This window comes from Gossypium hirsutum, chromosome A05 (genome assembly GCF_007990345.1).
Source record: "Gossypium hirsutum isolate 1008001.06 chromosome A05, Gossypium_hirsutum_v2.1, whole genome shotgun sequence".
NCBI lineage: Eukaryota > Viridiplantae > Streptophyta > Magnoliopsida > Malvales > Malvaceae > Gossypium > Gossypium hirsutum.
In genome coordinates, this window is record NC_053428.1 from 88,800,669 (window position 1) to 88,807,248 (window position 6,580).

The window sequence follows — 6,580 nt, forward strand, 5'->3', positions numbered from 1 at the left end:
ATACTAATGTGATTGCATTGATTGACCCTGGTTCTACTCATTCATATGTATGCGAAACCTTAGCAACCAGTAAGACTCTACCTGTTGAGTCTACTGAGCTCGTAATTCGAGTATCAAACCCTTTGGGCCAATGCGTACTTGTTGATAAAGTGTGTAAGAGATGCCCTCTAATAATCCGAGAATCCTGTTTTCCGGCCGGTTTGATGCTTTTGCCGTTCGGCGAGTTTGATGTTATTCTTGGTTTGGATTGGTTAACCGCGCATGATGCGGTTGTGAATTGCAAAAGCAAGACTATCGATTTGAAGTGCGCAAATAACGAAATAATCCGAGTTGAGTCTGCGGACTTAAGGGGGTTGCCAGCTGTAATATCAGTAATGTTGGCCCAGAAATATGTAAGGAAAGGGTGCGAAGCATACCTCGCGTATGTACTTGATGACAAGGAGTTAGGAAAGAAACCCGAATCGGTGCCGGTGGTCTGTGAATACCCGGATGTTTTTCCTGAAGAGTTACCGGGTTTGCCACCTGTTCGGGAGGTAGAGTTTGGTATTGAGCTTGTACCTGGAACTACGCCTATTTCGATCGCTCCATATCGTATGGCACTAACCGAGTTAAAAGAGTTGAAAGCTCAGTTGCAATAATTGACGGATAGAGGTTTCGCTCGACCGAGTTTCTCACCTTGGGGTGCCCCAGTATTGTTCGTGAAAAAGAAGGACGGAACCATGAGGTCGTGCATTGATTATCGTCAACTGAATAAAGTGACGATAAAGAATAAGTATCCGTTACCGCGTATTGATGATCTGTTCGATCAATTAAAGGGAGCATCGGTGTTTTCAAAGATAGATTTGAGATCGGGTTATTATCAGTTGCGGATTCGAGATTCGGACGTACCCAAAACTGCTTTCAGAACGAGGTACGGTCACTACGAGTTCTTAGTGATGCCGTTCGGGCTCACTAATGCCCCTGCGGTGTTTATGGATTTGATGAATCGGATCTTCAGGCCGTATTTGGATCGGTTTCGTAGTTGTGTTTATTGATGACATCTTGGTCTATTCAAGAGATGAGACCGAACATGCTGAGCATCTGAGGCAAGTGTTGCAAATTTTGCGGGATAAGCAGTTATATGCTAAGTTCAGTAAGTGTGAGTCCTGGTTAAGAGAGGTTAGCTTCTTGGGTCATGTGGTATCCGCATTGGGTATTCGAGTTGACCCGAGCAAAATTTCAGCCATACTTAACTGGAAGCCTCCGAGAAATGTTACCGAAGTCCGGAGCTTTCTAGGGCTCGCCGGTTATTACCGACGATTTGTCAAAGGTTTCTCGATGATAGCCACACCAATGACAAAGCTACTTCAGAAGGATGTTAAGTTTGAATGGACGGAGAAATGTCAGAAAAGCTTCGATCAACTGAAAACTCATCTGACTGAAGCTCCAATTTTGGTGCAACCCGAATCGGGTAAAGAGTTTGTCATTTATAGTGACGCATCCCTACTTGGGTTGGGTTGCGTATTGATGCAAGAAGGTCGAGTTGTGGCCTATGCGTCAAGACAATTGAAGCCACACGAGAGAAATTATCCGACCCATGATCTTGAACTAGCCGCCATTGTGTTTGCATTGAAAATATGGCGACATTATTTGTTTGGTGAGAAGTGCCATGTGTTTTCGGATCACAAAAGTCTCAAATATTTGATGACTCAACGAGACTTGAATCTGCGACAAAGACGTTGGCTTGAGTTGTTGAAAGATTACGAGCTTGTCATTGATTACCACCGGGAAAGGCTAATGTGGTTGCGGACGCCTTAAGCCGAAAATCACTGTTTGCTTTGCGAGCGATGAATGTACACTTGTCTGTTCTACCTGACAATGTGTTAGTAGCTGAATTAAAAGCCAAACCATTATTGACTCATCAAATTCGCGAAGCTCAGAAAGTCGATGAGGAATTGGTTGCAAAACGAGCTGAGTGTGTTCCGAACAAGGAATCGGAGTTTCAGATTGATGATGATGGTTGTTTGAGGTTTAGAAGTCGTTTGTGTGTTCCAAGGAATTCAGAACTCATTCCGATGATTCTGAACGAAGCCCATTGTAGCCGAATGTCAATTCACCCGGGGAGTACGAAAATGTACAACGACTTGAAACGTCGGTTTTGGTGGCATGGTATGAAACGAGACATCTCTGACTTTGTTTCGAGATGTTTAATATGTCAACAAGTGAAAGCGGAACATCAAGTGCCTTCAGGGTTACTTCAGCCGATCATGATACCCGAGTGGAAATGGGACCGAGTCACAATGGACTTTGTGTCCGGACTGCCATTGTCAGCAAGTAAGAAGGATGCGATTTGGGTTGTTGTTGATAGGCTGACTAAGTCGGCTCACTTTGTCCCCGTGCGTACGGATTTTTCATTAGATAAACTAGCCGAATTGTATGTCTCTCAGATTGTGAGATTACATGGAGTACCTATTTCTGTCGTGTCGGATAGAGATCCGAGATTTACCTCGCGATTTTGGAAGAAATTGCAAGAAGCTTTGGGTACCAAGCTGCATTTTAGCACCGCTTTTCATCCACAAACCGATGGTCAATCCGAGCGGATAATTCAGATACTTGAGGATATGTTGAGATGTTGCATCCTCGAGTTTAGTGGTACATGGGAACGGTATTTACCCTTGATCGAATTCGCTTACAATAATAGTTTCCAATCAAGTATTAAGATGGCACCTTACGAGGCTTTGTACGGTCGTAAATGCCGTACGCCATTGTTTTGGACCGAGCTCGGTGAAAGTAAAATTTTCGGAGTTGATTTGATTAGAGATGCCGAACAGAAGGTAAAGGTAATCCGTGAAAGTCTGAAGGTAGCCACAGATCGTCAGAAATCGTATGCGGATCTGAAACGGAAGGACATTGAATATCAGGTGGGAGATAAAGTGTTCCTTAAAGTTTCGCCTTGGAAAAAGGTACTTAGGTTTGGCCGTAAAGGCAAGTTGAGCCCGAGATTCATTGGGCCGTACGAAATCTCTGAACGAGTGGGGCCGGTTGCATATAGATTGATTTTGCCCCCTGAACTTGAAAGGATACACGATGTCTTTCATGTTTCGATGCTTCGACGCTATAGGTCTGATCCTTCACACATAATTAGTCCGTCGGAGGTTGAAATTCGAGCCGATATGAGTTATGAAGAAGAGCCGATGTGTATCCTAGCTCGTGAAGTGAAGGAGTTGCGGAACAAAAGGGTTCCGTTAGTAAAGGTGTTATGGCTCAAACACGGGATCGAGGAAGCTACTTGGGAAACCGAGAGTTCGATGAAAGAACGATACCCAAACCTATTTACCGGTAAGCTTTTCGGGGACGAAAATTTCTTAAGTGGGGGAGAGTTGTGACAGCCCAAAATTGACCCTAGTCGGGAAGTGGTTTCGGGACCACAAGACCGAGTCGTAAAAATAATTACTTGCTATATTCTATGCTTATTATGTGTGAACATGAGTATGTGGAAGTTTCACTCCCTAATTTTACCAATTGCATGAGAAATTATTAATTGGGATCAATTTGAGACATTGTAAAAATATGATAGTCTAATTCAAAATGGTCTATTAGTGCATGTACCAAAAAGAGTGGTTTTGCATGTCAAATTGCCCAAAAGATGATGGGTGGCCGGCCAAGGAGTGATGGTGCTCCACTTATTCCAATTTATTATGTTTTGTTTAGTTAACAAATGACTTAAAATAATTATAATAAAATGGAATGAAAGAGAAAAAGGGAAGAGGAGTGTTCATATTCTTCTCCACCTTGCCAAAACCGAAACCAAAGAAGAGAAAAAGGAAAATTCTCCTTTAGGCAATTCGGCACTACTTCTTGCTAGTAGGAGGTAAGTTTTGAAGTGTTAGTTAAATCTTCTTATATGTTTAAGTCAATTTGTGAATGTATTTTGACAATATTAAGAAGGATTCAAACTTTTATGATGGTTGGGCACTAAACCGTGTATCAAAGTACTAGAATTAGTAGTTGTTTACATGTATTATTGAATGAGTAGAAGATAGAATGGGGTTTAGATGGAAGGTTCATTTGATTTATTTTTGTCCTTGTATGAAAAGAGGTTCATTGTTAAGGCCGAATGAGTCATGCTAGATTAGTTGAAAAAAAATGTTCATGCTATGAGGTAATTTGAATAATTGACCGAAACATGGAAGGAAGGGCAAGATTTATAAATTATGTTTTAGGGTGAAAGGTATAATGAAAGTTGTATTAAGTTTAATGTGCATACTTAGGTCTAAGTGTTGAGGAGTATTCGGCTAAGATAGTTGAATGTGGGTGTTGCCGATTTTTAAATGTAGATTATGGGAGTAGCTATAATGGGCATTAAGATGTTGAACTTAAGAAATTAGAAGTAAATGAACTTGATAGTATTTAAGAGATAGAGGTGATAGATTAATGTTGCACATTCGGCTATGGTTAGGCATGTTGATGATCTTATCTTGATTTAGATAATTAGGCATAAAAGGGTGGTAAAGGGGATGGAATTGTTGAATGATTAGTTGGGTAACAAAAGAGGCATTCGGCCATCTCTTGAGAGCTTGTGTGATGTTGGGTTTAAAATTAGCAAAGGTAACTTACCTAATGCATGTGCATGTGTGATTAGATTTTTGATGACATGGTAGTTGCATGAGGTTATTAGCCGAATATACTAACATACATATACATGTGAAATTGGATTGTAAATATTTAGCGAGGTGGTTAAACTAGTTAAATTATTGATTTAGCTCAAGGAGTTAAAGGAGGTGAATCGAGCAAAGGCAAAGAAAAGGTTATCGAGTAGCCGAGTTGGAACCGTCTTACCCAACACGAGGTAAGTCATTAAGCATGTAGTTGGTATAATTTCATTGGTCATAATGTTATGTATTGATGCTGAATGGAATGAATAAATATACATATATATATATGCATGTACGTATGTGATGATGAAATTGTTGAATGAAAGAAAAGAGGTAAGATATACTGAGTTGTTGATCTCGGCACTAAACGTGCGGGATAACCATTTATGACCATGAGATTGGCGCTAAGTGCGCGGGATTAAATTGTACAGCACTAAGTGTGCGATTCGACTATGTTGCACTAAGTGTGCGAAATGAATATGATGCACTAAGTGTGCGAATTGACCATGCGGCACTAAGTGTGCGAGTCTGACTATGTAGCACTAAGTGTGCGATTTGATTATGTAGCACTAAGTGTGCGAGTTGATTATATAGCACTGAGTGTGCGGGCTCAATATACATTCGTGAATCATTATGGACACTATGTGTGCGACACCATTGAGTCGATCGCGGACAGCGGATCGGGTAAGTGTCTTGAGTACATGGCTAATATGTGCTATGCTTATACTTGGTGCTGAGCTCGGTAAGTTGAACCTATGTGACAACTATACTTGAAGTCACGTACATAAAAATTTATCGTAGGATGGGTGAAAGGCCGTTTTGTTGTTTGATTGTAACGAAAATAAATTGATTTATGAAAATGCTTCAATGTCCTATTGATGAGTATATGGATTGTGAATGCATGAATTGATATGAAATTGAATCGATAGGTTGGAGGAACTATGGCATGGTTCGGTATGGATGGAGTAAATTGTCTCATTCCATTTTGTTTCCTCTTGTGATAATGTTATTGATGTATAGTAGTGCATTGCTTATGACTTACTGAGTTATAAACTCACCCGGTGTTTCCTTGTCACCCATTATAGGTTGCTTGGACTCATCTATTTTTGCGGGGTCGGGCCGTCATCGAAGTCATCACACCGGATAGCAAGTTTTGGTACTTTCTTCTTAGTGTGCTTAGAAGATCATTTTGGCATGTATAAGCTAGTACGTTGTGTTTGAATTATGGCATGTAAACTTTAAGCCATGCGAAAATGGCACGAATGTTCGATTGAGTTGGATCAAGGGTAGGCATGAAATGGACCTAGTTACTTTCGTAACAGATGCTGGCAGCAGCAGTGTCATGAGATTGAAAAATCACTAAAAATAGTAGGAGTTGAATTAATTGATGAATAAATTATGTAATCGAAGCTCGATGAGTCTGCTTTCATGAGGAAGTAACGAAAAGATCATATGGGCAGTATATTAAGAGATAATCAGATTTTTTGGGACAGGGCCAGAACGGTTTCTGGATTCCCTGCTCCGACTTCGGAAATTCATTATAAATTAACCAGAGATAATTAGGGTCGTACCATATATGTACAGATTCCTCTCTGAGTCTAGTTTTCATAGAAACAAACGACATCAGTATTGAAGCCCCGTGCAGGGAGATATCCAAGTCGTAATGGGCAAAGGTCAGTGTAGTCGACCCCTGCAACTTGGGAGACTTTGACTAATAAACTGTACTAATTGGCCCAACCAAAAATTCTAGAAAAAAATACATAGATGGGCACATGAGTCTAGTTTCTGGGAAAAATTACGAAACTGATTTTCGAGTTACGAAACTCAAGATATGATTTTTAAAACGACTAGTACACAGATTAGGCAGTGTCTGGAAAATAAATTTTGTAAGGGGTTAAAGCCAGTTAACACCTCGTGTTCGACTCCGGTGTCGGTTTCGGGTTCGG